This window comes from Mustelus asterias, chromosome 2 (genome assembly GCF_964213995.1).
Source record: "Mustelus asterias chromosome 2, sMusAst1.hap1.1, whole genome shotgun sequence".
Taxonomy (NCBI): domain Eukaryota; kingdom Metazoa; phylum Chordata; class Chondrichthyes; order Carcharhiniformes; family Triakidae; genus Mustelus; species Mustelus asterias.
Genome location: NC_135802.1, coordinates 42,261,152 through 42,285,483, shown reverse-complemented (window position 1 = coordinate 42,285,483; position 24,332 = coordinate 42,261,152). Strand labels below are relative to the sequence as shown.

The 24,332-nt window shown below is 43.7% G+C and overlaps 1 protein-coding gene and 1 non-coding gene across 2 annotated transcripts in view; one reads left to right on the top strand and one right to left on the bottom strand.

Moving 5' to 3' along the window:
* The window catches only part of gpr158a (G protein-coupled receptor 158a), a 512,094-nt gene that overhangs the window by 337,575 nt on the left and 150,187 nt on the right, over positions 1 to 24,332 (top strand). The gene's annotated exons all lie outside the window — the stretch shown is intronic.
* On the bottom strand, positions 12,746 to 12,944 carry LOC144482192 (U2 spliceosomal RNA). The gene has a single exon (XR_013495904.1). It is a non-coding gene; the product is annotated as a U2 spliceosomal RNA (small nuclear RNA).

The window sequence follows — 24,332 nt, the reverse complement described above, 5'->3', positions numbered from 1 at the left end:
TTTATTAACTGATTTAAATTCCACCAGTTGCTGTGGTAGGATTTGAACCTGTGTCCCCAGTGTATCTGCCTGGTTCTCAGGGTTACTAGTTACCACTACGTCACTATTGATGACCAAAAGCTGCTGGTGAAAATCAAGAGGGCCAAGTTAGTATTCTGATGCACAGATCAGACCTGGAAACAGCTTTGAACCTGGCTCAGCAGTAAATTGAAGGTGTGAAACGCTGTGATTATTTACCTGCCTTGTGTACTACTTCAATTCTATCAGTATACTTGCAAACCGGTCAAATGCATCATTGTAACTACGTTCCTTCATGAAGATAAAATTGCAGCACATCACGGGAACTGAGGTAGACACTAACCCAAACAAAATCTCGCTGACAACGGCGAATTGATCGTATTGTCACAATATCAAGGAAGGCTATGAAATCTGAAGATAGGAAGCTGACAAAAACAGTTTACTGATTCCAGGTCACAAGAAACACCTCAGTGACACTTTGACAAAGAATCAATGAACAGTTATTCTCTCTCAACATATTTCTACAAAACAAACTTGCCCTGATATTTGCAGAAGTTATCACTAATGCTAAGCAATCACTTGATTTAAATATAATTTTTTCTGTTAAATGAAGCAATTATGAGTATTTCTTGAAACAAATCCTTCAAGAAACTCGTCACTTGAATGTGTTGTACCTGTACATCAATGCTATTGGAACACAGAGTACAAAGTTCAAATACTTCTTAGAAGTTCAACCTTCAATTAAGAAGGCGATAAGGGAAAGTGATGGTCCAGTGGTATTATCGCTAGGCTATTAATCTAGAAACTCAGATAATGTTCTGGGGACCGAGGTTTGAATTCAGCCATGACAGGTGGTGGAATGTGAATTTAATTAAATAAAAAGTAATCCGGAATTCTGAATCTACTGATGACCCTGAAACATTGTCAATTATCGGAAAAACCCATCTGGTTCACTAATGTCCTTTAGGGAAGGAAATCTGCCTTCCTTACCTTAGTGGTAGTGTGGCCAAATGGTCTAAGGCGCTGGATTAGGCTCCATTCTCTGAGGATGCGTGGGTTCAAATCCCACCACTGCTAAAATGATCAGCTGCTTGTCTGCTCAGTGAGTAGTGTTTAGGGTGGCACGGTGGTTAGCACTGCTGCCTCACAGTGCCAGGGACCCGGTTCATTTCCCAGCTTGGACCACTGTCTGTGTGGAGTTTGCACATTCTCCCTGTATCTGCGTGGGTTTCCTCTGGGTGCTCCGGTTTCCTCCCACAGTCCAAAGATGTGTGGGTTAGGTGGATTGGCCATGCTAAATTGCCCCTTAGTGTCAGGGGAACTAGCTAGGGTAAATGCATGAGATTATGGGCATAGGGCCTGGATGGGATTGTGGTCGGTGCAGACTCGATGGTCCGAATGGCCTCCTTCTGCACTGTAGGATTCTGTGATTCTACCTGGTCTGGCTTACATGTGACTCCAGAGCTACAGCAATGTGGTTGACTTTCAACTGCCCTCAGGCAACAAGGGATGGGCAATAAATGCTGTAAGAAGTTTAACAACACCAGGTTAAAGTCCAACAGGTTTATTTGGTAGCAAAAGCCACACAAGCTTTCGAGGCTCTAAGCCCCTTCTTCAGGTGAGTGGGAATTCTGTTCACAAACAGAACTTATAAAGACACAGACTCAATTTACATGAATAATGGTTGGAATGCGAATACTTACAACTAATCCAGTCTTTAAGAAACAAAACAATGGGAGTGGAGAGAGCATCAAGACAGGCTAAAAAGATGTGTATTGTCTCCAGACAAGACAGCCAGTGAAACTCTGCAGGTCCACGCAACTGTGGGAGTTACAAATAGTGTGACATAAACCCAATATCCCGGTTGAGGCCGTCCTTGTGTGTGCGGAACTTGGCTATCAGTTTCTGCTCAGCGACTCTGCGCTGTCGTGTGTCGCGAAGGCCGCCTTGGAGAACGCTTACCCGAATATCAGAGGCCGAATGCCCGTGACCGCTGAAGTGCTCCCCAACAGGAAGAGAACAGTCTTGCCTGGTGATTGTCGAGCGGTGTTCATTCATCCGTTGTCGCAGCGTCTGCATAGTTTCCCCAATGTACCATGCCTTGGGACATCCTTTCTTGCAGCGTATCAGGTAGACAACGTTGGCCGAGTTGCAAGAGTATGTACCGTGTACCTGGTGGATGGTGTTCTCACGTGAGATGATGGCATCTGTGTCGATGATCCGGCACGTCTTGCAGAGGTTGCTGTGGCAGGGTTGTGTGGTGTCTTGGTCACTGTTCTCCTGAAGGCTGGGTAGTTTGCTGCGGACAATGGTCTGTTTGAGGTTGTGCGGTTGTTTGAAGGCAGGAAGTGGGGGTGTGGGGATGGCCTTGGCGAGATGTTCGTCTTCATCAATGACATGTTGAAGGCTCCGGAGGAGATGCCGTAGCTTCTCCGCTCCGGGGAAGTACTGGACAACGAAGGGTACTCTGTCCACTGTGTCCCGTGTTTGTCTTCTGAGGAGGTCGGTGCGGTTTTTCGCTGTGGCGCGTTGGAACTGTTGATCAATGAGTCTAGCGCCATATCCTGTTCTTATGAGGGCATCTTTCAGCGTCTGGAGGTGTCTGTTGCGATAAATGCTGGCCAGCCAGTGACACCCATGTCCCACAAATGAATTTTTAAAAAACGCTTCCTTTATTTATTAACATATAATCTTATTTGAGATAACATGCATCTTTTTCTTCCTGGACCTGTTCCTTTATGAGATGCCCATTCACTTTGTTTCATCCTCTTCCTTTTGCTTTGTCTTTTCCTCTTTTTCTCTTCCTTGTGTTTCATCTCTCACATGCCTTTATCTATATTTTCCTGTTTGCCTGCAATTGGTTCTTTGGCCGTAATCTTCCAGTGGTGGAAAGTTATTCAGTGGTGGGACCGGAGTGCGTGGTTTTATAATAAGCCTTTAAAGAAATGAGTGTATCTCCTATACATTACCGAAAGGGAAGTGATGTCTGTATTACGTATTCCAGTTTCAGCTTCACTTTTTGTTTAAGCAGCAGAGCAAACAACAACTGCTCGTGCTCCAAGCTTTATAACAAAATAGAATGTTTCCATGTGCCAACCCTTATGATATGAACCAACAGAGTGTCAACCCAATCCTTCTGGAGTGATTTGTGTCCTGTATCTTATACAGCAAATAAGCTCAAAGACTTATATCATAAGTACAAGACATGGTGTGCAGCAATGGTTCCTTTGAAATGACAATGGTGGCGGCTAATGGACATCTTTAAGAAAAGCCACAATATGATGGCCAGGATGAAAGAAGATTAAGTACAGTCCTAACAGGGTGAGCAGTGTTAGTTTATGCTGCACAGCATGTGAAAACCCTGAATGGTTTGGTCAGGTTGCAACCCATTGCAGCATCAGGGATTGTTAAAAACACAACGTGGTGACTGCAAAGAAAATGCTTTGGAGACGAGGCATTGAGCATGTGCTCAGTCAAAGAGCTGGTAAACAAACGGATCCCTCTTGTTGAGATTGCAATGCATAGTCTTGCTAGTTCTGTGAGTGGGACAGTGCATTGAGAGGACCAGCACCAGGCTAGCTGAGTCAGGAAAGGTGAGGGACCAGGGAGTTAGCGGGATTGAGAGTAAGCAAGGGAGAGTCAAAACAACAAAAGGTCGTAACAATTGGGCAAAGAGAAGGTTGCGATTATAACAGGTGACATTGGGAGTTGTTGACAAATGAATTGAATAAAAAGTAAAAATGGCACGGCACCGTGGTGCATTCCTGCCACCATTCATCTTCGTGGCTGGAGCTTCAGAAAAGAGCACAAAAGTTACAGTGACAGTCATCCCAGCTACTGCAGTGAAAGGAAGTTCAAAGGGATATTGTTAGAATGTACAAAATGCCACAGTTTGAGTTAGAATGCAGCTGACCTATACAGAGCATGATTCAGGTGTGTCTGAACCCACCAGCAAGCCATAAAGATTTCACCTAGCAATTGGCAATGAAGGTCTACACAGGCTGAACACATCAGAATTATCAGAAGCGTTTTCCCAGGTTGGAAGAGTCAATGACTAGGGGGCACAGGTTTAAGTTGCAAAGGGCAAGGTTTAAAGGAGATGTATGAGGCAAGTTTTTTACACAGAGGGTGGTGGGTACCTGGAACTCGCTCCCGGGGGAGGTAGTGGAAGCAGATACAATAGTGACTTTTAAGGGAGTCTTGACAAATACATGAATAGGATGGGGATAGAGGGATATGGTCCCGGGAAGGGTGGGGGATTTTAGTTCAGTCGGGCAGCATGGTCGGTACAGGCTTGGAGGGTCGAAGGGCCTGTTCCTGTGCTGTAATTTTCTTTGTTCTTTGCAAGAGCTAAGGTATGGACAAAAGATATGGATGGCACTGAAAGTTCAGAATCAGGTTAAACTTCTGTATTCATCACCTAGAGTTCACGTGATTTTGACAAAAGCCTGGAGAGTCCATAGACCACTTTGACAGCAGGTGCAGAGAAAAGGGTAAAATCTGGAACTAGCAGGTAGAGTTGTTGAGTTGATGATCACCTTCGTTCCCATGGAAGCACTCCAGAAAAGTCTGCTAGCCAAGCCCAAAATATACAGCATCAAAGAGCTTCTCAAGGATGGACTTAGGTACAAAGCGATCCTCACATTTCGACAGAGCTGACAGGTCCTAAGTACAACCCCAATTTCTGAAGCACTCGCTAGAATACCCAAACCTGAAAGGACATGTGGAAGGTGCATACCTGAGTATTCCCCCTAGACCCAAACACCCACTGTCAAAGCCCAATGTCACCCCCCCCCCCCACCCCCCCCCCCCCCCACCAGAAACCTGAAACCCCACCAAAGCTCAACCCTTTGACCCCTTAGGCCCATCCCGAAACCCGCCCTCATCAAATCCTCCCATTTATCATATACACTTACCTTCTTCTTGGCCCGTCAAACATCTTGAAGCATCAGTCAACCTTAAACTTAGCTGCTTCACAGCAGATGGTGCTGTAAGAATGGGGCGCATATTCCTTCTCATCAACTGAGCTGCCCTTTGACACTGGGGGAATGCTGCACAATTTGGATTTCAGGTAAATAACTAGGAGTGGAATGACAATCGGACATTGATTGCCACTCCGAGGAAGTTCCGGCCCATTATCTCCTCTCTACCCTGATGCCTACAGAAATCCATGATTCTCTCATCTTCTTTACAGTTTCTCACATTATATCTGCCTCTCTTCTGCATGGTATGCTTTTAATCTCTTGTTATTTTTTCACTCAGAATAAACAGGTTTACACATTAGAACTGGGTTGTAAGCCTGCTGTTAAAACACAATGAATAAATGTTATGCTCCATCCAGTGACAATATCCCATTTTAATGTGAATTCATTATCAACTCTGTTCACAGTCACAAGTATAATGCTCATAATCAGTTCAGATTATCACTTCAATCTGTTGATGCAGGCAAACAGAACAATCAATTCAACTCCACTGGATTCTGCACAGGTTCATAGATCTAAGGAGCTATGAACTTAATTTCACAAAGTCAGTGTTGACTTTCCGTGACTTTGACATTTCATCTGAAAGACAGCAAGAGGATGGGTCATGTAGACGGGGAGTTGGGGTGGGGGTGTGGGGAGGAGGTGGTGGTGGTGGAGAGAGAAGAGCAGTTTTGAATTTTGGTTTGAATATTTCTGGCAAAATGTCAGTACGAATATGGGAAAGAGATACCCCTGGTTAGAGACGACTCCAGCAAGAGGAAAGATCAACCCTGCATCCAGGCTACCATGCCCTGTCAGAATATTATACATTTCAGTAAGATCCTCTCTCACTCTTCTAAACTCCAGTGAATGTAAACCCAGTTCACCCAATCTTTCCTCATATGACAATCTTGCCATCCATGGAATCAGTCTGGTGAACATTCGCTGCACGTCTTCTATGGCAAGTAGAGCTTTTCTTAGTTAAGGAGAAAAAAACTGCACACAATACTCCAGGTGTGTTATTACTGTTGTGGGAAATGTACCACTGAGTCAGGCTTGAAGGTTTCAAGAATACAGTTTTATTTTAAGGAAGCTTCATGGAGAAAAGGCACTAACAAGCAGCAAACCTTCTATCAATGAGTCAATAGGAGCGGTCCATCTTTATACCCTTTACACAATAGATGGACCGGACAGCTAGCCATTATCACATCGTTGTAATCAAGTAGGTGATTGATTGTTAACACATCGCTATAGACAAATACAGACAGATACAGACATAAGCATGTTAACATCGCATTGTTCTATGAATGGATACATTTCCTTCGTCAGTGACCATCAATGGTTTTAGTTTCGGTCTATTCATATAGTAATTTACAGTAATTGGTTTTCCTGCAGTTATGTATTCCTGATCCCACCTGTAGCTAATCACGTTATCTACCCCTATTGTCATTATCCTAAAGAGTGCCTCAAGCCCTGGCTGGCTTCCTGTAGGATTTGATTCCTGCATGTTTAACTTTGAATCGCTGTCTGTCCTTTATGTTTTGATCTCAGGTGGCTGTCTGTACTGAAAGTCAGTGCCTGTTTAATGTCTCTTTCCCAGGTGACTGTTTATGTGCCAGGCAGCCATTTTATGTGTACCCATCTGTATATTTTTCCCACTTCATTACCAAGGCCCTGTACAACTGTAGGAAGACCACCCAGTGTCTGTACTCAAGTCCTTTGATTTGATTTGATTTGATTTATTATTGTCACATGTATTGGTAAACAGTGAAAAGTATTGTTTCTTGTGCATGATACAGACAAAGCATACCGTTCATAGAGAAGGAAAGAAGAGGGTGCAGAATGTAGTGTTACAGTCATAGCTAGGGTGTAGAGAAAGATCAACTTAGTATGAGATAGGTCCATTCAAATGTCTGATGGCAGCGGGGAAGAGTCAGTTGATACATGACCTCAGACATTTGTATCTTTTTCCCAACGGAAGAAGGTGGAAGAAAATATATCCAGGCTGCATGGGGTCCTTGATTATGCTGGCTGCTTTTGTGAGGCAGCGGGAAGTGTAGACAGAGTCAATGGATGGGAGGCTGGTTTGCGTGATGGACTGGGCTTCGTTCATGACCCTTTGTAGTTCCTTGCGGTCTTGGGCAGAGCAGGAGCCATACCAAGCTGTGATACAACCAGAAAGAATGCTTTCTATGGTGCATCTGTAAAAGTCGATGAGAGTTGTAGCTGACATGCCAAACGTCCTTAGCCTCCTGAGAAAGTAGAGGTGTTAGTGGGCTTTCTTAACTATAATGTTGGCATGGAGGGACCAGGACAGGTTGGTGGTGATCTGGACACCTCGAAATTTGAAGCTCTTGATCATTTCCCTTCATCCCCATTGATGTAAACAGGGGCATGTCCTCCACTACGCTTACTAAAGTCGATGACTATCTCCTTCGTTTTGCTGACATTGAAGGAGAGATTATTGTCATCGCACCAGTTCACCAGATTCTCTATCTCTTTCCTGTACTCCGCCTCGTCATTGTTTGAAATCTGGTGGTGTCATCAGCAAACTTGAAAATCGAGTTGCAGGGGAATTTGGCCAAATGGGCATAAGTATATAAGGAGTATAGTAAGAGGCTGAGGACACAGCCTTGTGGGGCACCTCTTGCAATGATGCCCAACATACCATTTGCCTTCCCTAACTGCTTGATACACCTACATGCTTGCTTATTGTACAAGGGAACCCAGGTCCTTTTATACGTCAACATTTTCCAATCTAACACCATTTAAATAATGGTCTACAAATTTTTCCTATTTTTCCTGACTTGTTTTCCTGTTAGCAGCTACTTTCTGTATCAGGAACAGTGTAGTTCTTAATGTGATGACTTTAGATAGAGTACAAGAGATGCAGGGATATGTTAACATCTTATTAGTACGTTATCTCTAATGTTAATGTTATTTGTTCGATTTGAGTCCATGCTGAGTTAGTCCCAGTACTGCAGCTGAGATCGATATGCAAATACTATCAGTTTGCTATGGAGGTCCTGTGGAGATCCCAGTTTTAGCAATGAGCTGAGAGTTCAGAACAGCTAGAGTCAGTCAATAAAAAGCAGATTAAGGTCAGAATTCTCCCAGCTATGCGGGAGTGGCTTTAGAGGGAGGCAGGCAAACTGAAGAAAGCAGCATGTCAGGCCAATGCCCTGACATTTCATCACCTCTGCACGCTTTTGCCACCCCAGCAAAAGTGATGATGGTCAACCAGTCCAGCTCTCATTAAACCGCTAAGCTGGTATCAAACAAATCATTTCCCATCCCACTATCATCTCATACGTAGTTTGTGCTGGTCCTTATTATCAGCTGAATGACTTTCTGGAACATCCCGGCTGGGAGTTAAATTCCTCCTGATGGAAACAGCTTTATCCAAATCCTTGAGCAACTGGCAAACCCATAGAATCCACAAAACAAGATAAAATTAGTGAGGATTTCAAAATGCATTCATCAAATGCATTCTGACAAAGTTAACGGAGCTGGATAGATAAAGAAAAAGGACTAAGGACGAGATATTCCAGCTGCGCTTGTATCCAATTGGCTACCTCACCCAGATCCCATCAGATTTAACCTTATGCAACAGCCTACCATGCAGTATCTTGTCAAAGACTTTGCTAAAGCCAACATCAACTGCACTGCCCTCATCAACCTTCTTGGTTGCCCCTTCAAAAAATTCAATCAAATTTGTGAGACATGATTTTCCACTCACAAAGCCATGCTGACTGTCCCTAATCAGTCCTTGCATCTCTAAATGCCTGTAGATCCTGATTCTCAGAACACCTTGTTACAACTTACCCACTACAGATATTAGGCTCACTGGTCTGTAGTTCCCAGGCTTTACTCACTTGACTCATTCAATCACATTCCAAACTCCCGTTCACCCCTATAACATTAAAATATTTATCTTTTCTTCTTTATTCTTCTTGACTTTCTCTTGAGATCATTTTGTGAGCTGCGCTTATATTTGTAGAACACAGGAAGCCTTTTAGTTGCCTACAGTTGCTGATAGTCTATTTGTTTAAAACAATCCTCTCCCAGGACAGATCCTTGGGACCAATATTTTAGAGTCTGTTTGTTTTGCTGCTGCATTCACGTGAATTGTTTTTCACTGAACAAAATAATATATTGTGGGGACAATTGTAAAAGAGATAAATTGTGATCGTGTCCTTGACAGGACTGGGCACACAGGGCTTCAAATTGCTCCGTACAGTATTGTTAGTGCTTTCACATCAAATTCCTCTGAGTGCTGCTTTAATAAAGTTGTTAACCCAGTGAAAATAAGCAGGTTAGTGACTTCATTAGAGGATTACACACAGGGATTTGACACAGATGCATTAGGCAGTGCACTGTTAAAAAGAGCAGAGTTTGAATCCCAGGAACTTTGTACAAGGTGCATAAAGATGTCCTTAAAATGTGATCATTTTTAATTTTTTAATTTTACTGGAAGAAAATGGGATTATAAGATATTAGGACATGGTTAGCATTCACATAACTTCCTTCTGTGGTTTCCTTGTTTAGCGATGAATTATTAAAAGAAAATCATCATTGGGTTTCCTTATTTATCGGGGATGGCCATGTCTTGTATTTGCTGAAGACCACATTGTAAGTGCCTCCGCTCAGGAGGGGTCGATCCAGTATGGAGGCCCATAGTTGTCCACTAAAAAGCCCACAAAACCGTCAAAGTGATGCCAAGAACCCTTCTACCTAATGCAAAAGGCAACATTGCTATGAGGACTGTCCAGTAAATGTAGCTAAACACTTTCTCTGTGGCAAGACCTCACATTTTAAACAATTCTCCAGATCTCAAGCACAATTTAAAGGAAGAAAGCTGGGAAAAGCTTCCAACAATTTTTTTACTCATTTATGGGATGTGGGCTGGACCAGCATTTAATGCCCATCCTTGAGGGCAGTTAAGAGTCAACCACGTTGCTGTGGCTCTGGAGTCACATGTAGGCCAGACCAGGTAAAGATGGCAGATTTATTTCCCTAAAGGACATTAGTGAACCAGATGGGTTTTTACATTGATCAGTAATGGTTTCATGATCATCATTAGACTTTTAACTCCAGATTTTTATTGAATTTAAATGTCACCATATGCCTTGGTGGGATTTGAACCTGGGTTCCCAAAGCATTACCTTGGGTCTCTGGATTACTAGTCCAGCAACAATACCACTAGGCCACTGCCTTCCCTTAGACTTTGAAGTCCAAGAAATTGGAAATAAGCATTTCCTGAAAATTTCCTCGGAGAAATGAAAGATCCCAGTCAGCAGTTCTGGTCTGTAGAGTTGGAAGGTCAAGGAGGGGGTCACAGTCTGATCGGACCAATTGACTAGCTTCAGAACTGGTTTAAGAAAGTAGAAATCTAATCACCTGAAATAAAGTTACAAGAGCCGGGTTGAGGGGTGGGGGGTGGGTGGGGAGGGGCGGGGGGAGTGCAAACACCTCAAAGTGAACAATCAGGTCACTACAACCATTAGGCGTGAAGATAAAGAAATTCATTAAACTCTTCACATCTTACTGAACCAGCACATTTCTCTGCTTAGCAGGGCAATGTGTTCAGGACTAGGCCTTCTACAAAATCTTGATGACCGAACAATAGAGGACAACAGAGCTATATTCAGGGAGGAATTTCTGAAGTTGTTCTGAGTGGGCGGCATGGTGGCACAGTGATTAGCACTGCTGTCCCACAGCACCAGGGCCCTGGATTCGATTCCTGGCTTGGGTCACTGTCTGTGTGGAGTTTGCATGTTCTCCTCATGTCTGCGTGGTTTTCCTCCCACAGTCCAAAGATGTGCAGGTTAGGTGAATTGACCATGCTAAATTGCCCCTTGTGTCAGGGGGACTAACTAGGGTAAATGCATAGGGTTATGGGGATAGGGCCTGGTGGGATTGTGGTCGGTGCAGACTCGATGGGCTGAATGGCCTCCTTCTGCACTGTAGGACTCTATGGATACTATTAACTTTTCTCTAACGTTTTGGTACAAATGAATGGATGGCGAGAGAGCTGTTAAGAGTCGGTCACATTTCTGTGGCGCTGGAGTCACATGTGGGCCAGATCAGTTAAGATTAGCAGATTTCCCTTCCTAAAGGACATAGTGATCCAGATGGGCTTTTACAAAAGAAAGGTGATAGCTGTCATGGTCACCATTCCTGAGGCTAGCTTTCAATTCCAGATTTTTATTAATTAATGATTAATTAAAGGAATTCAAATTTCACTAGCTGCCATCTCGTGGGATTTGAACTCGTATCCCCAGAGCATTAGCCTGGTTTCTCTGAATAATTTAGGTTAGTGACATTACCACTCCGTGACCATCTCCCCTCTGTATCTGCCAATACAACTTAAAAGTCTTGACATTGCAGATGCAAATTGAGTCTAACTTCGATAATTAATTATAGATAATGTCCTAAAAGTTAATTAGCGCTAGATAATAACATTCTGACACATGGAGTATTCGGTAGGTTTATTTGGGGCCTATTATAATTACACAGAGTGTTGAATCTAATGAGAAGTTGCAGCTAATTAAAATAACACCTCACTAAATATTTTCATTACATTCAAACATTTCCAAGTTCCTTCCAGAATGCCTGCTGTGTATGACGTTAGCTTTCACGTTATTTTATAGATTGGTGGCTTTCGGTTTTGCAGTCTGTACTATTTTTCCAGAAATACCAACTATCAGTTCCCTCATTCTTTGGATGAAAATGTCACAGAAAGCTTTTTTGGTTTTAATATTGCTGTGAGATGTGATGAGAGAACTGACCATACGGTATTAATTTGTTAAACTTATCACATGCTGCTCAGTAATGAACTTTGATTGGGCTAATGTTGGCTGGCAATTGTGAGCTTGATTTTTAAGGACAATGGGTGGCGATTCTCCCAAAAACATTCGCGTAAAAATTGAGGTAAATCACGCTGGTTCTTTTTTCAGCAGGAGTTTCAAAAAATAATTTACCTTTTTATTACAACAATATCGAGGGCAATTCTCCCATCCCTCTGCGCTGCTTTTGTAGCACAAGCAGACCAGGAGATTCGAGTGGAGGTTGTTTCGCAAGCTCCCCCATGGGCGCCACGGCCTCCGCGAGGCTCCAGCAGCCGGATTTCCGGCACCATCAGCTCCACACCAGAAGTCTGCACGGAGCTGCATACATTATGGTAATTTTATTACCATACAACTTTAATATCATTACCGGGGCCAGGACTGAAGTGTCTGGGCTCGCTAGCCTCTCCCCCCCATCCCCGCCAGGAATGGCTCACTCCAGCGGGGTTCAATATAGCTCCCCACGTTGTGGCCCATTCCGCACTCGCTCATTTCAGCTCAGTGTGGACAGTTTTGGCATCCGGCTGGCACTACAGAGCAGTGTCCAAAATCATCAGCTCCAAAGTAAGGCATTGCCTATAAGCAAAACAAGCTGTGTTTGAAATTCTGCACCAACAGCACTCTTGAGGGAGCAATGCAATTGAGATATGATCCGTGTGGAGGCTCTGTCATCCCAACAATTATGATGTGGAGATTGTGAACAGAACTCCCACTTACCTGATGAAGGGGCAGTGCTCCGAAAGCTTGTGGCTTGTGCTACCAAATAAACCTATTGGATTTTAACCTGGTGTTGTGAGACTTCTTACTGTGTTTTTTTTATTCCAATTCAATCCAATCAAGTCCAATTCAGAGTCTCAACAAGTTGAGACATTCCCGATCCAAGCTGACAAGACAGGGCTCTCACCTCCTGTCTTGGGCTTGATCTACATGATCCAAGCTGATAGGAGCAGACATTGCACCTCCTCCAAGGCTTGATCTCATTTGCATCTTAGCCAAAAGGCCGAGATGCCGCTTTTAAAAATTGCTTCAAATTAAGCTAAAATGTAACCCAATGACTTCAACCAAGTACAGCATGTCGATACTACACTTGATCTTAGCCAAAAGGCCGAGAAGCTTACTGTGTTTTTTTTAATTATACTTTTCCAATTCAATCAAATCACATCCAATTCAGAGTCTCAACAAGTTGAGACATTTCAGATCCACGAGAAGCTTACTGTGTTTATCCCAACAGTTTTCCACCTCACACGTGCTCTCAATAATTTACACTGCTGGGCACAAGTTAGTGCCACCTTAGGTCCACCACCTTCAGCTTAATCTTGCGGATGTTCCTGCAGGAGTTACCCATTGCCCTGAGAATCTCACTGAGCTCATCCCGACACGTCCACTGGGGCCTGATGATGTCCGCTGTAACCAGGCAGAGGTCCTATTCTGAGTCTGGGAAGGGCCCCAGCTGAGGAGGAAATGCAAATAAATTCCTGAGGGGTCAATTACTGCTGAGCTCACAGCCTGCTGTGAGGAGGAAATTACTGCTGCAATTTGTTGATGGTTTGTCTTTGGCAAGGCCTCTGAAAGCAGCAGGGAACAGTACCAGCTTCCGCTTGCTAAGCAGGGTGAGTACCTCCCTTGTGATGCCACTGAATAGTTTAAAACATCCTCGTACTCTGGGGTGCTCGCAGCAGTGAGCTGGAAGTCAAACTGTTCCACGTTTCTGCCCCCCCAGTAGGGCGCGCAGAGTTGGTTTGACAGGTTTTTGAAGAAAGTATAAGTATAAAATTCAGTACAAAGCAGGAAAGCTACATGGGTTGAGTGCTGTGTGGTATTCACAAACAAATATATTGGTTTCAGGAACCTTATTTCTTCCACTTCTATTTTCTCCTGAGTGTATCGAATTGATTTTATTCCAGGCAGCTACCATCCTCCACTGTTAATTTTCTTTGAAATGAGCTACTTCTATTCTGCTATCCAGGTACACATTTTTTTCTTCTTTTAAAAACATCAAAACCTGAACAACTTTTTTTGGAAAAATATTGACTCATGCTGAGATATAACTTGAACACCACATCGCTTCAGTGCCTGGAACATCTCTTTTATTCTGGGCATCAAGGTGATATTGTGGCAAAGTGCTTGGAGGAGGCAGGAAGTAAACCTCCTTGCTGAACTAGTGCCTTAAACTGTGCTGCCCTTTGAAATACTTAAAAGTAAAAAGTTAAAAAGTTTATTTCTTAGTCACAAGTAAGGCTTACATTAACACTGCAATGAAGTTACTGTGAAAATTCCCTAGTCACCACACTCCGGCGCCTGTTCGGGAATGCACCTAACCAGCACATCTTTCAGACCGTGGGAGGAAACCGGAGCACCCGGAGGAAACCCAGACAGACACAGGGAGAACGTGCAAACTCCACACAGACAGTGACCCAAGCTGGGAATCGAACCCGGGTCCCTGGCGCTGTGAGGCAGCAGTGCTAATGACTGTGCCACTCTGCCACCCCATAATACTTAAATACTTAAAGAATTGTGTGAGAAATCATACAATTTATCGTTTCACATGAACAGCCGATGTTCATTTTTTCTCACTCGTGTTAAATGCAGCACTGAATTGCAGTTTCAGATAGGATTTAAGCTGAAGACAAGGATATCATCGAAGCATAGAATTATAGAACCCCTAACGTGCCGAAAAAGGCATTCAACCCATCGAATCTGTACCCACTCTCCGATAGCATCTTTACCAGGTCCATCCCCAGCCCCCCCCCCCCCCCGCCTTTGTCCCTGTAACCCCACACATCTACCCCTCTAATCCCCCTAACCGACACATCCTTTGGACACTAAGGGGCAATTTAGCTTGGCCAATCCACCTAATCTGCACATCTTTGGACTGTGGGGGGAAACCGGAGCACCCGGAGGAAACCCACACAGACACGGGGAGAATGTGCAGACTCCACACAGTCACCTAAGGCCGGAATGAAATCCGGGTTCCTAGTGCTGTGAGGCAGCAGTGCTAACCATTGTTCCACCGTGCCACTGTAGAAAGTCATTCATTGCTACCAAAGGGAAGTAGACAGAAAACAGGGAATTATAGACCAGTAAGCTTAACATTGGTAGTGGGGAAAATTCTCAAATCCATTATCAAGGACTTTATAGTAGAGCATTTAGAAAGCAGTGGCAGGATCAGATAGAGTCAGCATGGATTTATGAAGGGGAAATCATGCTTGACAAATCTGTTCGAATTCTTTTAAGGTGTAACTAGTTGAGTTGACAAGGGGGAACCAGTAGATGTGGAATATTTGGACATTCAGAAAGCGTTTGACAAAGTCCCGCACAAGAGATTATTGTGCAAGGTTAAAGCGTATGGGATTGGGGGAAGAGTATTGAGATGGATAGAAAACTGGTTGGCAGAGAGGAAACAAAGAGTAGGAATTAATGGGTGCTTTTCAAATTGGCAGACAGTAACTAGTGGGGTGCCACAGGGATCGATGCTGGGAACCCGAGCTATTCACAATATATATTAATGATTTGGATGAGGGAACAAAATGTAACATCTCAAAGTTTGCAGATGATACTAAGTTGGGTGGGAGGGTGAACTGTGACGAGGATGCAGAGATCCTTCAGAATGATCTGGACAGGTTGGGTGAGGTGAGCTAATCAATGGCAGATGCAGTATAATTTGGATAAGTGTGAGATTATTCACTTTGGAAGCAAAAACAAGAAGGCAGATTACTACCTGAATGGCTGTAAATTGGGAAAGGAGAGTGCAGCAGGACTTGGATGTCCTTGTGCACCAGTCACTGAAGGTAAGCATGCAGGTGCAGCAGGCGGTAAAGAAGACAAATGGCATGTTGGCCTTCATTGCGAAAGGTTTCGAGTACAGGAGCAGTGATGTGTTGTTGCAATTATACAGGGCTTTGGTGAGGCCACACCAGAGCATTGTGTGCAGTTTTGGTCTCCTTTTCTGAGGATGGATGTTCTTGCTCTCGAGGGAGTGCAGCGAAGGTTTACCAGGCTAATTCCGGGGATGGCGGGACTGATATATGAGGAGAGATTGACTAGGTTAGGATTGTTTTCACTGGAGTTCAGATGAATGAGGGGGGATCTCATAGAGACTTATAAAATTCTAACAGGTCTAGACAGGATAGATGAAGGGAGGATATTTCCGATGGTGGGGGAGTCCAGAACCAGAGGTCACAATCTGAGACCATTTAGGAGGTGAGGAGACATTTCTTCACCCAAAGAGTGGTGAGCCTGTGGAATTCTTTACCACTGGAAGTAGTTGATGCCAAAACATTGAATGTATTCAAGAGGCAGCTGTATATTGCACTTCGGGCGAATGGGATCAAAGGTTATGGGGAAAAAGCAGGATTAGGCTATTGAGTTGGATGATCAGCCATGATTGTAATGAATGGTGGAACAGGCTCAAAGGGACGAATGGCTTTCTCCTGCTCTTATCTTCTATGTTTCTATGATATATTTATAGTTGAAGAGAAAATTGTGCAGAACAGATCTCAATGTTTTATCCTGGATCTAAAGGAAAGACTTCCATTTATATACTGCTTTTTATGATCACTGGGCATCTCAAAGTTCATTACAGCCAGTGAAGTACATTTTTTTGAAGTGCAGTCATTGTTGTAACATATGAAATGCAACAGCCAATATGCACTCAGCAAAGTCCCATAATGGCCACATAATCTGCTCCTTATCCTGTTCAGTGAGGGATAAATATTGACCAGGACGTAGAGAATAACTTCGGAATCATGCCATGGGATCTTTTACATCTATCTGAGCAGGAGGAGTCTCAGTTTAATGTTTCCTCCAAAAGACAGCATTGCCCACAGCTCAGTGCTCCCTCAATACTTCGCCAGACCCTCAGCCTCAAGTCCTCAAGTAGACCTTGAACCCGGAAGCTTGGTAATTTAGAGGCAAGTTTGCTACCAAGTTGAACCATGGCTGACCCGCTGATCCATGCGCTGAATAGAAAGAAAACATTAGAGCGAATTATACAGCTCCTTCTCCCACTAGCCTGGCATTGGCCAGGGCCAACAACACATGGTCTGGCATAGGTCCACCCATGACCGGTCATGATGCCAGATGAAGGGACGGGGAAGTAGGGCAGGGCTGCAGTTGGATACAAGGCCTGAGAGTAGATAACAAAAGCACAGTGAATCATTTGGAGCCTTGCCCACGGAACACACATTACGGACAAGCCCTCAGCAGTAAACAGGTACATGCATTTTCTGTTTGCTCCCTTAGTTCAGGGCCTTGACTAATACTTTCAATAGCAACTACTTACATTTAGATAACTCCTTTAATTTAATTTAATAAAACATCCCAAGGCGTCTCACTGGAGGGGTTAGGAAGCAAAGTTTGATAGCGAACAACACCAAGCGATATTGGGTCAGATTGTTTGTGATAGAGGTAGGTTTTAAGGAGTGTCTTGAAGGAGGAAAGAGAATTCAAAAGGTGGTGGGGTTTAGGAAGGGAATTCCAAAGCTTGGGGCCGAAGTAACTTAAGGGACGGCCACCAATGGTGAAACAGTTCAAATCAAGGATGTTCAGGAAGCCAGGATGAGATGAGCGCAGAGATCTCGGAGTGTTATAGGGTTAGATGGGACAACAGAGATAGGATGAGGCAACGCCATGAAGGGATTTGAAAACGAGGATATGAATTTTAAAATCAAAACATTGCTTCACCAGTTGCCAGTGTAGGTTGTTGAGCATGGGGATGGTGGGTGAACAGGAACCTGTGCGAGTCAGGGTAACAAAGGTTAGCTGACTCAGTTTTATGGAGAGCAGAATGTGGGAGACAGACCAAGGGTTTATTGGAATAGTCAAGTCTAAAGGTAACAAAGGCATGGATGGTTTCAGCAGAAGATGAGCTGAGGCAGGGGCAAAGTGGAGTGGTAGCAATAGGTGAATCTTAGTGATGGTGTGGGCATATGGTTGGACACTCATCTCTGGATCAAATATGACACCTAGTTACCCTAAGGTTCAACCTCAGAATGTTTGAGGGAAAGGAATGGGGCTGATAGCTAGGGAGGTTTGTAGGGACACTGAACACCATGGGCCAGATGCTCTGATCAGCGGAGATGCTGCATACACTACTGCTGAGTACAACAAATCATCAAGAATTTCAGGTTTCTAGGTGTCCAGATCACCAACAACCTGTCCTGGTCCCCCCATGCCAACACTATAGTTAAGAAAGCTCACCAACGCCTCTACTTTCTCAGAAGGCTAAGGAAATTTGGCATGTTCACTACAATTCTCACCAACCTTTACAAATGAACCATAGAAAGCATTCTTTCTGATTATATCACAGCTTGGTATGGCTCCTGCTCTGCCAAGACCCCAAGAAACTACAAAGGGTCATGAACAAAGCCCAGTCCATCATGCAAATCAATCTCCCATCCATTGACTCTGTCTACACTTCCCGCTGCCTCAGAAAAGCAGCGAGCATAATTAAGGACCCCACGCACCCCAGACTTTCTCTCTTCCAACTTCTTCCATTGGGAAAAAGACACAAAAATCTGAGGACACGTACCAACCGACTCAAGAACAGCTTCTTCCCTGCTGCCATCAGACTTTTGAATGGATCTACCTCGCATTAAGTTGATCTTTCTCTACACCCTAGCTATGACTGTAATACTACATTCTGCACTCTCTTGTTTTCTTCTCTATGAACGGTATGCTTTATCTGAATAGCGAGCAAGAAACAATATTTTTCGCTGTATACTAATACATGTGACAATAATAAATCAAATCAAATCAAATCATTGCATGCTTACTTTGGGCCCCCCTTCAGTTGGGACTACCGATCCTGGCTTGTAGAACCAAGCCCTAGCAAAACGATCCAGGGCAAGAATGATCACGCGGAGCAGTGGAGAGGCCCTGACCCCTTTTTATGACACCAGCTGCGGGTCGAGGTCAGGGTTGGGGTGAGATCATTGGGTCAGGGCATGGGGTCAGGGTGAGGTACTTGGGTTGGGAAAAGGGATCGGGGTGGGTAGACAGGTTGGGGAGGGGTCGGGGATGAAGTAGTCGGTTAAGGGGAGGTGGTCAGGGGTGAGTATTCAGGTGGGGGAGGACTGGTTAGTCAAGTCAGGAGTGGGGTCAGTGTGAGGTTGTTGGGTTAGGGAAGGAGTCAGACTGAAACAGTCGGGTCAAGGGAGGAGGTCTGGGATGAGTAGTCAGGTGGAGGAGGGGATGAGGGCTGGTTAGTCAGGTCAGGGGTGAAGTTGCTGGGACCAGGAAAGGGGTCAGGATGAAGTAGTTCGGTGAAGGGAGGAGGTCTGGGATGAGTAGTTTGGTTTGGGATGGGTAGTTAGTCAGGTTGGGGGAGGGGGCTATGAAGTGTGGGTGGGCGAGTTTTGGTGGTGTTTAGAGATGTGGGAGTTGGGTGGTCGGTGAAGGGGTTGGGGGTTGGATAATTGGGTCAGGGTTTGCGATTAGGGGTTAATTGGACTGATGGGGTGAGTAGCACTATTAATCAGTGAGTTACCCAAGAGATTAAACAGTATACCAATTCTGGGTTAAGTGTCTAGGTAAGGAACACTTCCCTTTTCTCAGTATTCAATCGGAGGAAATTGCTGTTCATCTAGTATTGGCTATTGGATAAGTAATCTGATAATTCTGAGGCAGTGGAGGAGGGAGAGGACTGATGGTGAAAGAGAGCCTGGTGTCATCAGTGTATATATGAAAACTTAAGTACAACAGCAATACTAAGGCTTCATATAATTTAACTGTAATTTATCTCCAGTTATTACATGTGGTGGGCACATTATGTAATTATGAATAAACCTGATCTAATTATGTCCTTCATTTGCTTATATAATTATCATAATTGCTAAACAGTCTTTCTCCTATAACTAAAAAACCTAAGTCCTATTTGTTAAAATTGGAGGATTTAATTATTATGCTATTAGCAATAACACAGTAATTATGTGTGCTACTTAAAAGTTATTTTCATATGTACTATAATTCAAGTTAATTATAAAGAAGACATTCTCATAATAGAAAAAACAAAACTCCCTGAGAATATCCAGAATGGTAAACAGGAGAAATATTAAGTTATTCTAACTAATTTGGTTCCTGTATTGTTACTCGCAGACAAAAAGGAAAAAAATATGTTCTGTTCTTGCTATAATTAGCAATCTGATTCTTTCCATTTTGTTTTGTTATTCTTTCTTTGCTCCGTTCTCTGATGTTTCCTGTCTCTTTATCCATCTCTTCGTTTCACATCATTTTCTCATTATGATAGAATGTCTCTTTGGGGGAGATGTTCACATCCCTCCCCGTGCCCTCACATTGTATTTGGATCATGAGGACATTGAAATTTAAAAAGAAAATCTCAGTCCTAAGTCCAACCTGCCCACAAACCACCTACTTCTGATTTTACGGAGAATCAGGGGGGAAAAAAACACTTTCAGGAGGTAGCTTGGTTGTCTAAAGTTTATAATGAGTTTTTATCAGTCTTTTATCAGCTTTTATCTGTCTTCCAGGATAAATCCTTGCTGATCAGGTTTCCTGGCCTCATGGTGGCACAGTGGTCAGCACTGCTGCCTCACAGTGCCAGGGCCAGGTTCGATTCCCGGCTTGGGTCACTGTCTGTGTGAAGTTTGCACATTCTCCCCGTGTCTGCGTGGGTTTCCTCCGGGTGCTCCGGTTTCCTCCCACAGTCCAAAAGACCTGCTGGTTAGGTGGATTGGCCATGCTAAATTGCTCCTCAGTGTCTGGGGGACTAACAGGGTAAATGCATGGGTATAGGGCCTGGATGGGATTGTGGTTGGTGCAGACTCGATGGGCCGATTGGCCTCCTTCTGCACTGTAGGGATTCTATGTTTTTATGACAGCTTCAACTATAAACATACGAATTAGGAGCAGGAGTAGGTCATTGGCACAGCAGGGAAATCTGCACGGCAAGAGTGACCAACCACGTGGAGAATCAGAGACCAACGAGTGCTTGCAAGAATATCTTCTACAATGTTGCAGAAGTGACCTTTGCCTTTGGCGTTGACACACAAGGTTGGTCCATGGACGGCATGGTGGCACAGTGGTTAGCACTGCTGCTTCACAGCTCCAGGAACCTGGGTTCAATTCCCGGCTCGGGTCACTGCCTGTGTGGAGTTTGCACATTCTCCTCGTGTCAGCGTGGGTTTCCTCCGGGTGCTCCGGTTTCCTCCCACAGTCCAAAGATGTGCAGGTTAGGTTGATTGGCCATGCTAAAATTGCCCCTTAGTGTCCTGGGATGCGTAGGTTAGCGGTATTAGCGGGTAAAATATGTAGGGATATGGGGGTAGGGCCTGGGTGGGATTGTGGTCAGTGCAGACTCGATGGGCCGAATGGCCTCTTTCTGCACTGTAGGGTTTCTATGTTTCTATGATAAGCACAGATGATGGTAACAAAACCTCCATCAAGTGCTCGATGGAGATAAAGAACAAAGAAAAGAACAGCACAGGAACAAGGCCCTTCAGCCCTCCAAGCCTGTGCCGATCATGATGCCCTAACTAAATTTTTAAAAAGCCTTCTGCCCTTACTTGGTTTGTATCCCTCTATTCCCCCCCTATTCATGTACCCATCCAGATGCCTCTTAGCTATGAAATGCTCAAACGTCATGACAGGCAACTCAATTATCTGCATCAATCTGTTGTTGACAACAAAGTCACTCCATGTTCACGGTGGTCAGCCGCACCTTTGCCGTGGCAGAGAAAATATAATTGGTCTCACATATTGATCATAACAGAACGTATGTGGGTTACCACTTCTGTTAAATTATAGGCATAGAGCTGTCCTATAAATCCATTAAACAGTAGGCTGTTAATATTTTCACTGGTTAGCATATTCATTGTTGCCAAAACAATCTTTGGAAAGGTATTAATGAAAGATTTCAATCTCTACAGTGCCTTTTATGACTTCAGGAATTCCCAAAAGCACTTTACGGCCAATTAAAAACTTTTGAAGTATTGTCATTGTTGTGATGTCAGAAACACAGTCATCAGTTTGCACTCAGCAGAGAAACAACAATGAGATAATGACCAGATAATCTATTTTTATTGAGGGATAAATATTGGCCAGGACACAGGGGAGAACTTCCCTTGTTCCTTCACTGAAGAAGCACCGCAGGATCTTTTAAGTCCACCTGAAAGGGCAATGTATGTATCACTGCGTTTCATTATTGTCGCGCCTCATTGTGAAGTGATTGTCAAAGAATAATTGAAGTTGCTAGGGAAATAGGGGACACAACATCCATTCGCTTAACCATTAAATGTTACAAGGGATAGAATGAAGTTTCAGGTTTATTTCTGCACAGTTTTGATGGACTTGGTACTTCTCAAAATGTGGGAATGAAGGATTTAACTTCTGACACCCTTTCCATCTCCCGATTGATGCTAGCAGTTTAGGGTCAGTTTAGCTCAGTTGGCTGGACAGCTGGTTAGTTATACAGTGATGCCAACAGCGTGGGTTCAATTCTCGTACTGGCTGGGTTATTCATGAAGACTCGCCTTCTCAACATTGTCACTAGCCTGAGGTGTGGTAATCATCACCAGTCAACTCTCCCCCTCAAAGGGGAGAGCAGCCTTTGGTCATCTGGAACTGTGACAACTTTATTAACAGTTGACTTCAAATTAGGTATTATCTGAATAAAAAAACATTTTTCAAGTCATATACCTTCATTGTAATAACAGATTTAGAAGCAGGATTATCTGAAAACACACTCCTCAAATAAAAAAAAAATATAGGATGTGTTATATTTTTAATTTCAATTTTACAAGTGTGTCTATATAGTCCAAAACAGAGTATATCAGCCAGGGCGAAATTATCCATTCCTTTACCCTTACAGTCATTATGGCACAGGCCATACAGCCCATTGAGTCCATACCTTTGACAATGTTTCTAGTCACTTTTCCTCATGTCATTCTTCCTACCCTTTAGCTTGCTGCCTATTTGTTACTTAAATCGGGAAGCACATTGGAATTTCTCTCATTTGAAAGGTACTACATATGTATTCAAGCATTAAGAACAACAGAATTTTGTCACAAATGGGTGGGATTTTACGGCCATTCGATCTTCTGATGGTGCCGATGGGTGCTAACAATGGGAAACACATTGACAGAGGCGGGAAAATCCTCCAGCCGTCTGATGGCGAGCTATTTCCCACTGCCACAGAACACGGCGCGAGGGGGGATGCAGAAAATCCCTCCCCATAGCTTTCACTTGCACTCCTTCAAAACACATTTGTCAGACTGTAATTATTTATTCAAAGGAAACGAAGGCTTATTTCCCTTGTAAGAAAATACAATACGTGATTGACACCACCGCCGGAATTTTACCACCTCGCCCGACAAAGACTCGTAAGATCCCGCCTGAGGCCAACGGAGAATGGCATTCTGCAAGCTTCGTCCGCTCCAATTCTGGGGCAGGCGAGGTGGTAAACTTCCGGCCCACATGTTGATCAGAGTCTTCTTTACTTCTATGATGCTTTGTTCAGGCGTGCCTTTACCAGTATGCACAGCTGGAGGAGTGCCACAGGTTATGAACATTGTTCTTGACAAGAATGACCCCCAAATGGTTTGAGAGCTACGAAGTTCAGAGATTTTGCATTAGTTACTTAACTTTTGTGTGACCTCTCAAATGCTTTTGCAAGTCTGGAGGCAGTATCCAGCACATCACTGTCAACAACCAAATCAGCCATATCAGCGGTGAGTTCTAAGAATCCTTTTAGACATGATCAATCTTTCACAAACCTATATTATTTTGACTGTTAAATGTTAATTTCATCTTTCTTCTATTATAAGTTTCAATAAAATATCAAACATCTTGTGTCAGCCAGCAAATCAAATGATAGAGTCATATGCATGATGGCATGGTGGTTGGCACTGCTGCCCCACAGTGCCAGGGACCCGGCTTCGATTCCCGGCTTGGATCACTGTTTGTGCGGAGTCTGCACTTTCTCCCTGTGTCTGCGTGGGTTTTCTCTGGGTGCTCCAGTTTCCTCCCACAGTCCAACAGACGTGCTGGTTAGGTTCATTGGCCATGCTAAATTCTCCCTCAGTGTACCCGAACAGGAGCTGGTGTGTGGTGACGAGAGGATTTTCACAGTAAGTTCATTGCAATGTTACGTAAGCCGACTTGTGACACTAATAAATAAACTTTAAAATGGAAAAGCAAAAGGATACAATCCAGCTCATTGTATCTGTACAAGATCTACCTCTTTGGCAGAAACTATTTACCCACTGTCCAGTCTCCATCCTCTTTTTCTAATGCATTCAGAATTGCCATTTCCAAGTACGTATCCAGTTCTCTTTCCAATGAGATTGCAAACTCCCCCTCTCATGAGCAACTTGCGGTAAAACATTCCATTCTGTAGTAATCTGAAAATATTCATTCTGAAATTACATAATCTAATGAAACTCAATTACCTTTCCCCTAAACTTCCCGGTTACATTAAAAGAAATTCCACTTTTGAGCATTTCTTCATCACTTTAACCTTCATTCTTATCATTATTCCAGTGAATCACTG